At 47.4% G+C, this 10,866-nt stretch overlaps 1 pseudogene; it reads left to right on the forward strand.

The window, feature by feature from the left end:
• The first annotated feature begins 1,632 nt into the window (after nt 1–1,632).
• Nucleotides 1,633–1,826, forward strand: LOC144999341 (18S ribosomal RNA; annotated as a pseudogene).
• The last annotated feature ends 9,040 nt before the right edge of the window (nt 1,827–10,866 follow it).

Below are 10,866 nucleotides of genomic sequence, written 5' to 3' on the forward strand. Positions count from 1 at the left end.
GACTAGTTTCACAAGGAAGGAAGGGATTAAGGCACACTTTTGTCCTTTAAAGAAGGGTTTACGGTTCAAGGAGTTCTTGAACCGTAAACACCTTTGATCTTGGTGTTTCCTTGAGTTTCTTTGATGTATAGAGGTATAACAAGCCTTATAATACACTAGGGTAGGAATACTTACTAGTTAGAAGCTTGAAAGGTACCAAAAGGCCAAGAACACTAGTGTGTGTTCTTGGTGTAAATTGAAGAATCAACATTTTAGAATGATTTCATGGTTAGAAGTGTGCTAAATCACTAGATTAAGTGATATACTAACTTGAAAGGGTTAGAAACACTTACTAGAAGAAGATTTGGACGAAATCTTTGGATGATACTAGAGAGAGTTTGGGATTTGGATCTTGAAAGTTGGAAAAGTGATAAAAATAACTAAGTGTCAATTTTATACCACTTTCCATTAGGGTTTACGACCGTAAACTCTTTCTTAGGTCGTAAACTCTAAACTTTTGATGTTTTGAAAGTTTATTATTGCACAATAAACCCTAGGGCATCCTCTCTCCTGATATCTCCTAAAGTGTAAATCTTGAAATACTCAAACTTAATCCAAATAGTCTGAAAATTAACAGTAACTGTTCTGACTTCTATTGATCTTCTTCTAGTAGGACCAAAGCTAGTTCTGCTGCTCCCTCTTCCATTCCTAAGGAAGTAAAGTGTTACTATTGTCACGATAAAGGGCACTGGAAGCGAGCTGTCCCAAAGACTTGCAGGATATAAAGGATAGGAAGGTTAAATGTAACATCCGGATTTCCATTTATAATATTTTATGTATTTTTATTTTGAGACATGTGGAGTGACTCGATGAGTTGGTGCCTCAACTCGTTGAGTAGAGTCGCAACTGGTGACGCGAATTAATGAATGGACTCGTCGAGTCAGCGCTGTTGAAGGAAACCCTAATTTCTCGGGCTTGTGGCCTATTTAAAGGCCCTTATGGCCTCCCTTTGCGGCCACCTTCCCCAGAGAGAAACCCTAACTTGCCTTTCGTTGTGTGTGTGTAGAGAGAGAGAGAGAGAGAGAGAGAGCATTCTTAGGCATTTTGGAGGAAGGATTTGAAGAGCTTGGTGGATATAATCAAGAGGAGATAAGTGGGATAGCCATGATTTTGTATTAGGGTAGGCCATACGACTATTCACTTCACTTAGTCTTTTGTAGTTTATATATATATATATATATATATATATATATATATATATATATATATATATATATATATATATACACACGACGGCCTGGGTGGATAGGATGGGATTCTGACCTCCACACCTGGACGGAGTGGTGACTTTGAGAGGTAGAGAGATTTTAAGCCTAAGCAGAGATCTTTCTTCAAATTCTTGGTCTTGCAGGTTGGTGACCGATCAATCAGTCTCTACGACCGGATCCAGTCTGAGAGATGAGCTAGCTTTCTTTCGGGTGTGAGTGGAGCAGAATGAGTGTGAATTAAGGGTGTGATTGCTTTGATGGAAAGAGTAGCACTCCCGATAAATCGATATCCGGGGGAAAGAAATCCATATCCCTCTAATAGTAGCAGACTGCGAAGTTGAAAATCGAAGGGTAACCAGAAATCTTGATCCATGGTCCCCCGGCTGACGGGTGAGTAACGCGTAAGAACCTGCCCTTGGGAGGGGAACAACAGCTGGAAACGGCTGCTAATACCTCGTAGGCTGAGGAGCAAAAGGAGGAATCCGCCCGAGGAGGGGGTCGCGTCTGATTAGCTAGTTGGTGAGGTAATAGCTTACCAAGGCGATGATCAGTAGCTGGTCCGAGAGGATGATCAGCCACACTGGTCAGCGCATCTGTTTTGGGTACAGAGGGCCATAGGTTCGAATCCTGTCACCTTGATGTGAGGCATTCCGTCAGCAAATACTCAAATATGAACATCCATTGACCGTTACCACTTCCTCTTACTCGTGACTCGTATATGTACTTTATATAGCAAGCACACGAGACCTATAGCTAAAGATCATATAGCGCCACAGCCTCACTCCCTTCTTCTACTTCTGACATTCTACTTGAAAGTCTGATATCCGATAAACTAGGTTTAGCTTGAATGTCTTAGTTCACATACTCTACGAGATTTCTTCTTTACTAGAACTCTTTTCTCATGACGTGGTTGGGAACGTTGTGTCATCTGTTCGTTTCGATTCAAAAAGTTTAACTTCGAACTAACCGGGAAAGCAGAAGCGGAACATACTTATATAATTAAGGTACTTCCTTACTTAGAGTGAGAATACTCTTTATATGGCACTTATCCTATCCGAGTACTTACTTGACTTACTTTACTGAAACAGCCTAAGCACCTTTCCCCGGGATTCTTCATAAAACCAGTTTCAGCAGCAAAGACTTCCATGAGAAGCAAGCCCAGCAGGCCCTACCTTAAAATGTCCCCAGACAGCCAGCCCTCACCAGGCTGCTAGCATTGCTAAATGCTCCGCCACGAAGGTATCATTTCTATTCGTGTAACAGCCCGGAATTTCAGGTATTGTTATAATTATGTTTTTGGGGTGCTTTAAGAGGGGACTCGGCGAGTTGGAGCCAGACTCGCCGAGTAGGACCGCAGACTTGGTCGCGGGTTCGCGACTGGACTCGACGAGTCCAGATATGGACTCGGCGAGTCTGCGCTGTTCAGCGGAAACCCTAGCCGTTTGGTTTTGGGACGTATAAAATGACTTATAGGCCGTCATTGTCCGTTTTTGCCTACTGAGAAGAACCCTAAATCGGTTGTGTGCATCTAGAGCAAGATTGAAGGCCATTGGTGACCTTGAAGAAGTTGTTGTGCAAGGAAGAGAAGGGTTTTGGCTAAAGGAACAGCAAGGGAGTCACGTTCTGAAGATTGGGGACACAGAGAGTGCATTATTCAGGTAATAATTCGGTTCATTTTCTGCTATGTTGATGTGTGCATGGATTTAGGGTTTATGGAACCCTTTTGTGGCTAGATTGGATGTTACCCTTGTTCCCCAAGCGATTGTAGCCATGTATTAGGACCTTTAGAGGTCCAGAATGTCCCATGCTTGTATATTTCGGGAATCAATAGAGGTTTTGGATTGGAATCCTTATGCCTTAAGTTAAAATGTAAATTATAAGTCTTGGGGTGTAGCATGAGCACCTAAATGAAGGCCTTAAGTGATGGACCAGCTTAGGAGGACCATACCTATGAATGGTCGGGACAATACTGATCTCAGGAAGCAGTTTGATCGACTGCATGGCATGGACTCGTCGAGTCCAATGAACAGACTCGGCGAGTAGCTTGGAGATTAACTGGGACTCGTCGAGCTGTTCTTCAGACTCGGCGAGTAGAGTTGGGGTGGCCCCGCGATTCTTCCACGAGGAACTCGTCAAGTCAAGAGAGATACTTGACGAGTAGAAAGGGAACATCAGGAAGTTATGAGGACGTCTAGACTCGCCGAGTCGCCATAGCACTCGCCGAGTCCGGTCGAGTTGACCGTTGACCGTTGACCGTTGACCAGAGTTGACCTACATGTGATTTCTTAGGGTCAGTTGTTTTGAAAGATAAAAGTATTAATAAGGGATATATGATATTATAGGGAGTCTGTAGCTCGGCGGATCGAGTGCGAGTGATTTCAGGAGTCGCTAGCTTTCATTACCGTGAGGTGAGTCTTCTCACTATACTGTACCCAGAAGGGTTTGACTGTGTGACCGGAAGGTTGGATATGATATGTGTTATAAGTGCTATAAATGGAAAGGTAATTGCTATGCGTGCTATGTATGTTTATATGGGCCGGAAGGCAATATGTTATGTGACCGAAAGGTCGGATATGATATATGATATATGTGCTATATGTGTTAGGATAAATGTATTATGTGCTGTGTATGTTTATGGGCCGGAAGGCAATATGTTATGGGCCGGAAGGCAATATGTTATGGGCCAGAAGGCGAATATGTTATGGGCCGGAAGGCGATTATGTTACGGGCCGGAAGTCGTTGTGTTGTAGACCGGAAGTCAGGGCCTGGAAAGGCGTATATGTGTAAGTAGTAAACTGGGGAACTCACTAAGCATTTATGGTTACAGTTGTTATGTATGGGTTTCAGGTACTAGCGAGGACCGTGGGAAGGCACCGGCGTGATGTGTACACACTGTTGTTATTTTGAGATCTTGGGGATTTTATGATTGTATTTTGATATGAAACTTGGAATAATTATATTTAGTTGAATAAAATCATTTTATTTTAAATGAAAAATTTGTTTGAAAATTTGCGTTGTTACAATTGGTATCAGAGCCTTGGTTTGAGGGATTCGGGTGTACCTTCGGGTGTACCTTCGGGTGTAACTGAACTCAAACCGAGGATTTGAGGAAAATTTTTTAAAAAAAATATAAAGGCATAAACCTTTATAAATGATAACGTGGTAAACAAGAAAGAAGCAGTGTGTACGATCAGCCAGCGCTCGAATGGTAAAGATCCCCAGAATACCTTACAATGTTATGTTATGCAATGAATTATGAATTGTTATGCATGCTAGAAGACTAGGTATTCATAATAGGACTAGAGTGGCCTGATTTGTGATGCCTTAGTCTAGGGAGTTTGCCGATATGAGATATCTGATAGCGTGCAGGTAGATAGTGCATATCAAAAGTAGAGTACTCACTATTCCGGGTTTGGGGAGGAAGATTTGGGACGAATGCTGATACGGTGTGGTCGGTAGTATTGGGCCCGTACTACCGAAGACACCGGGTCGGTGGGAGACCTAAGTAAGAATCCCTGGATATCGGAGACTGAGTAGGGTTGCGTTATCAAGTGCAATTGTACTTGAGGGAGTCTCTGATAATTTTATGTTGTATTTCAGAGACATCATGGTTACCACACGCCACGGGGCGAGTTCGAGCAGTGTGAGCGACGAGGATATTCGTCAGATGATTCAGGAGGAGGTAGCTGCAGCGATCCGGGATGAGATTCCGGAGATGTTTGGGTCTATTAAGACCACTCTGATGGAGACGTTCGAAGAGCGGTACACCGCACTGACTGAAGCTGCCGCCGCTGCCGCTGCCAGGCCACAAGGGGGGCGACTCGTTGCTATTCCGGGAATTCAGCAACACGAAACCCCCTGAGTTCGATGGGACGCAGGACCCGATTGCTGCGATGAGGTGGATCGCCGATATTGAAGGGTGCTTCTACACTTGCTCATGCCCGGAGCACCTGAGGGTACGGTTCGCTTTGAACCAGCTCCGTCTGGGAGCGAAGGATTGGTGGAAGTTCGTGACGGCGAACTTCACGATGGCGGAGATTACAGCAGTGACATGGGAGAGGTTTACCACCATGTTTAGGGACGAGTACGTTCCCCCAGTGGAGAGGGAACGATTGATTCAGGAGTTCTTGACCCTTAAGCAGGGTACTGATTCGGTTGCGGTGGTCAGCGGAAATTTCATGAGAGGGCGATGTTCTGCCCCGAGCTGGTGTCTAAAGAGCAGTCGCGGATGAGCCGGTACTTGGGTGTTTTGAGGAGGGATATCCGGGAGTTTGTGTCAAACTCCACCTATCGTACTTTTACTGAGCTTCAGGCGAATACCAGGAAGCGAGAGATCGAGTTGGAGACCCAGGTCAGGGAGGAGGCCGAGTCTCGCTAGGTGGACCGGCGGCCGGCTCAATCTCAGCCGGCAGCCAAGCGGACCAAGTCCGCCGATTTGAGGACGGGAGGTCCGAAGGGCCGCACTTGCGGAAAGTGCGGCAAGGGTCACGATGGGGTGTGTCGAGCTGGTGATTGCTACAAGTGTGGCAAGGAGGGACACATTGCCAGGGATTGTCCTAAGGGGTTTATGGTTTGTTTTCATTGCAACCAGACAGGCCATCGGAAGGCCGAGTGCCCGCAGCTTCGTCAGGGGTCTACACCTACTACCAGGACTACTGAGACTCGACCAGCGAAGGTCGAGGCCCCGAGGGCTCGTGGGAGAGCCTTTCAGCTGATTGCGGAGGAGGTCCGCGCTGCGCCCGATGTTGTGGCAGGTACTTTTCTTGTGAACTCTATGCCTGCTCTAGTGTTATTTGACTCGGGTGCGAGTAGGTCCTTTGTAGCTTTAGCTTTTAGTCAGCATATCAGCATTAGTCGTGAGCCGTTAAGTCGGCCTCTGAGCGTTTCTATAGCGGCCGAGAGGGTGGTTTGTGCCACGGAGGTTCTTCGGGGATGCGTACTAGAGATCTTCGGGGTTGAGTTTCCGATTGACCTAATTCCTATTGCGATGGGTGATGTCTGTGTCATCGTGGGCATGGACTAGTTGAGTCGATTCCCTGCTGTCATCGACTGTGAGCGCCAGCTGGTGACTATATGAGACCCTAGTGGGAGAGTTCTTATGGTGTATGGCGAGGGTACCCGTTCGGGATCAGCTTTTTGTTCGGCCGCTAGGGCGAGGCAATGTCTACAGCAGGGATGTAAGGGTTTTGTGGTGTATGTGATGGATACGCGGGAGGCTTCCGAGAGACCGAGGTCAGTGGAGGAGGTTCCAGTGGTGCGTGAGTTTCCAGATGTATTTCCCGAGGAACTGCCAGGAGTACCTCCTGCGAGGCAAGTGGAGTTTGGTATCGATCTGATTCCGGGGGCTGCGCCTATTGCAAAGGTGCCTTATCGTCTTGCACCTCCAGAGATGCAAGAGTTGTCCTCGCAACTCCAGGAGTTGCTGGGGAAGGGATTTATTCGGCCGAGTAGCTCGCCGTGGGGAGCACCGATTCTATTCGTCAAGAAGAAGGATGGTTCACACCGGATGTGTATTGATTACCGGGAGTTGAACAAGGTGACGATCAAGAACCGCTATCCGTTACCGAGGATCGATGATCTATTCGATCAGTTGCAAGGGGCATCTTGGTTTTCCAAGATCGATCTGAGGTCAGGGTACCATCAGGTAAGAGTGCGGGATGAGGACGTCCAGAAGACAGCATTTAGGACGCGATATGGGCATTACGAGTTTGTGGTGATGCCTTTCGGGCTCACCAATGCCCCGGCGGTGTTCATGGTCCTCATGAACAGGGTATGCAGGCCGATGTTGGATCGGTCAGTGATTGTATTTATCGACGACATCCTAGTGTATTCGTGATCTAGAGAGCAGCATGAGGGACATTTGCGGGAGGTCCTCGAGATACTGAGGTCGGAGAAGCTATATGCAAAGTTCTCCAAATGTGACTTCTGGTTGCGGGAGGTCCAATTTCTTGGACATGTTATTAATCAGGCAGGGATATTGGTCGATCCGGCCAAGGTTGAGGCAGTGATGAGTTGGGAGGTACCGAAGTCACCTTCTGAGATCAGGAGTTTCCTTGGGTGGGCGGGGTACTATCGGAGGTTTATTAGGGACTTCTCCAAGATCGCAGTGCCGCTCACCAGATTGACCTGGAAGGGTGTTGCATTCTCATGGGGACCCGAGCAACAGACTTCCTTCGAGACACTTCACCAGAGACTGTGCGAAGCCCCGGTATTAGCTCTTCCGGAAGGGATGGAACATTTTGTCGTATATTGCGATGCATCGATTTCGGGACTGGGTGCAGTGTTGATGCAGAGAGGTCATGTGATAGCTTATGCATCGAGGCAGCTAAAGCCTCATGAGGTGAGATATCCTACGCACGATTTAGAGTTGGGGGCAGTAGTGTTCGCTCTCAAGATTTGGCGTCACTACCTGTATGGGGTTCGATGTACGATATACACGGACCATAAGAGTTTGAAGTATTTGATGGATCAGCCCAACCTAAATATGCGTCAGAGGAGGTGGTTGGATGTGGTCAAGGATTATGATTGTGAAATCCTGTACCACCCGGGCAAGGCTAATGTGGTAGCTGATGCATTGAGCCGCAGGGCGGAGAGCACTCCATTGCGAGATGTATATCTGAGACTGACGGTGATGACTCCGGTATTGGATACTATTCGTGGGGCACAGGCCGAGGCTGTGAGATCCGAGATGCAGAAGAAAGAGCGAGTCGTTGGGTTAATTTCAGATTTCGTTAAGGATGGACGAGGACTTCTAACGTTTCAGGGCCGGATTTGGGTACCGTTCGTGGGCGGTACGCGTGCTACTTTGATGGAAGAGGCTCACAGATCGAAATTTTCGATTCATCCCGGTGCTACAAAGATGTATTTGGACTTGAGGAAGGAATACTGGTGGCCTTGTATGAAGAGAGACGTCGCCTGGTTCGTTGAGAGGTGTTTGACCTGCCGTAGGGTTAAGGCCGAGCACCAGAGACCGCATGGCAAGTTGCAGCCTTTGGAGATTCCTGAGTGGAAGTGGGAACAGATTACTATGGATTTCATCACCAAATTGCCGAGAACTGCCAGGGGAGTCGATGCAATTTGGGTGATTGTGGATAGGTTGACGAAGAGTGCACATTTCCTTGCCATCAGCGAGAGTTCATCAGCGGAGAAGTTGGCGGAGATATACGTGAGGGAAGTAGTATCTCAGCATGGAGTGCCGATCTCGATTGTTTCGGACCGTGATGTACGCTTCACTTCCAGGTTCTGGAAGAAATTCCATGAGGAGCTGGGTACTAGACTGCATTTTAGTACCGTATACCATCCCCAGACAGACGGTCAGAGCGAGCGGACGATTCAGACATTGGAGGACATGCTTCGAGCGTGTGTGTTAGACTTCGGGGGTAACTGGGATGCGCATTTACCCTTGGCAGAGTTTTCCTACAACAACAGCCATCATTCGAGTATTGGTATGCCACCTTTTGAGTTGTTGTATGGTAGGAGGTGTCGGACCCCCATTTGCTGGGGAGAGGTGGGACAGAGAGTGATGGGCAGTACAGAGATCATACTTCAGACGACAGAGCAGATTCAGCAGGTTAGGCAGAGGTTATTGACCGCCCAGAGCCGACAAAAGAGTTATGCGGACAGACGCCGGTCCGAGCTTGAATTTAGGTTGGCGACTTCGTTCTCCTGAAGGTTTCTCCTTGGAAAGGAGTGATCCGGTTCAGGAAGAGGGGCAAGTTGGGGCCCCGGTTTATAGGTTCATTTCGTGTGATTGCAAGGGTAGGCCGGGTAGCCTATCGGTTGGAGTTGCCAGCAGAGTTGGGACAGATCCACAATACTTTTCATGTATTGCAGTTGAGGAAGTGTATAGCCGATGAGTCGGTAGTGGTTCCATTAGAGGATATTCAGGTGGATGCGAGCCTGAATTACGCCGAGAGACCAGTAGCCATCAGGGATCGTAAGATCAAGGTTCTGAGGAACAAGGAGGTACCTCTGGTGTTGGTGCAGTGGCAACACCGGAAAGGATCGGAGATGACTTGGGAGCCGGAGCGTGAGATGCGGGAGCAACATCCGGAGTTATTTGCAGAGTGAGACTTCGAGGGCGAAGTCTAGTCCTAGTGGGGGAGAGTTGTAACAGCCCGGAATTTCAGGTATTGTTATAATTATGTTTTTGGGGTGTTTTAAGAGGGGACTCGGCGAGTTGGAGCCAGACTCGCCGAGTAGGACCGCAGACTTGGTCGCGGGTTCGCGACTGGACTCGACGTCCAGATATGGACTCGGCGAGTCTGCGCTGTTCAGCGGAAACCCTAGCCGTTTGGTTTTGGGACGTATAAAATGACTTATAGGCCGTCATTGTCCGTTTTTGCCTACTGAGAAGAACCCTAAATCGGTTGTGTGCATCTAGAGCAAGATTGAAGTCCATTGGTGACCTTGAAGAAGTTGTTGTGCAAGGAAGAGAAGGCTTTTTGGCTAAAGGAACAGCAAGGGAGTCATGTTCTGAAGATTGGGGACACAGAGAGTGCATTATTCAGGTAATAATTCGGTTCATTTTCTGCTATGTTGATGTGTGCATGGATTTAGGGTTTATGGAACCCTTTTGTGGCTAGATTGGATGTTACCCTTGTTCCCCAAGCGATTGTAGCCATGTATTAAGACCTTTAGAGGTCCAGAATGTCCCATGCTTGTATATTTCGGGAATCAATAGAGGTTTTGGATTGGAATCCTTATGCCTTAAGTTAAAATGTAAATTATAAGTCTTGGGGTGTAGCATGAGCACCTAAATGAAGGCCTTAAGTGATGGACCAGCTTAGGAGGACTAGACCTATGAATGGTCGGGACAATACTGATCTCAGGAAGCAGTTTGATCGACTGCATGGCATGGACTCGCCGAGTCCAATGAACAGAATCGGCGAGTAGCTTGGAGATTAACTGGGACTCGTCGAGCTGTTCTTCAGACTCGGCGAGTGGAGTCGGGGTGGCCCCGTGATTCTTCCACGAGGAACTCGTCGAGTCAAGAGAGATACTCGACGAGTAGAAAGGGAGCATCAGGAAGTTATGAGGACGTCTAGACTCGCCGAGTCGCCATAGCACTCGCCGAGTCCGGTCGAGTTGACCGTTGACCAGAGTTGACCTACATGTGATTTCTTAGGGTCAGTTGTTTTGAAAGATAAAAGTATTAATAAGGGATATATGATATTATAGGGAGTCTGTAGCTCGGCGGATCGAGTGCGAGTGATTTCAGGAGTCGCTAGCTTTCATTACCACGAGGTGAGTCTTTTCACTATACTGTACCCGGAAGGGTTTGACTGTATGACCGGAAGGTCGGATATGATATGTGTTATAAGTGCTATAAATGGAAAGGTAATTGCTATGCGTGCTATGTATGTTTATATGGGCCGGAAGGCAATATGTTATGTGACCGAAAGGTCGGATATGATATATGATATATGTGCTATATGTGTTAGGATAAATGTATTATGTGCTGTGTATGTTTATGGGCCGGAAGGCAATATGTTATGGGCCGGAAGGCGAATATGTTATGGGCCGGAAGGCGATTATGTTACGGGCCGGAAGGCGTTGTGTTGTAGACCGGAAGATCAGGGCCTGGAAAGGCGTATATGTGTAAGTAGTAAACTGGGGA

The sequence above is a fragment of the Lactuca saligna genome, chromosome 5, assembly GCF_052625555.1.
Source record: "Lactuca saligna cultivar CGN05327 chromosome 5, ASM5262555v1, whole genome shotgun sequence".
Classification (NCBI taxonomy): Eukaryota; Viridiplantae; Streptophyta; class Magnoliopsida; order Asterales; family Asteraceae; genus Lactuca; species Lactuca saligna.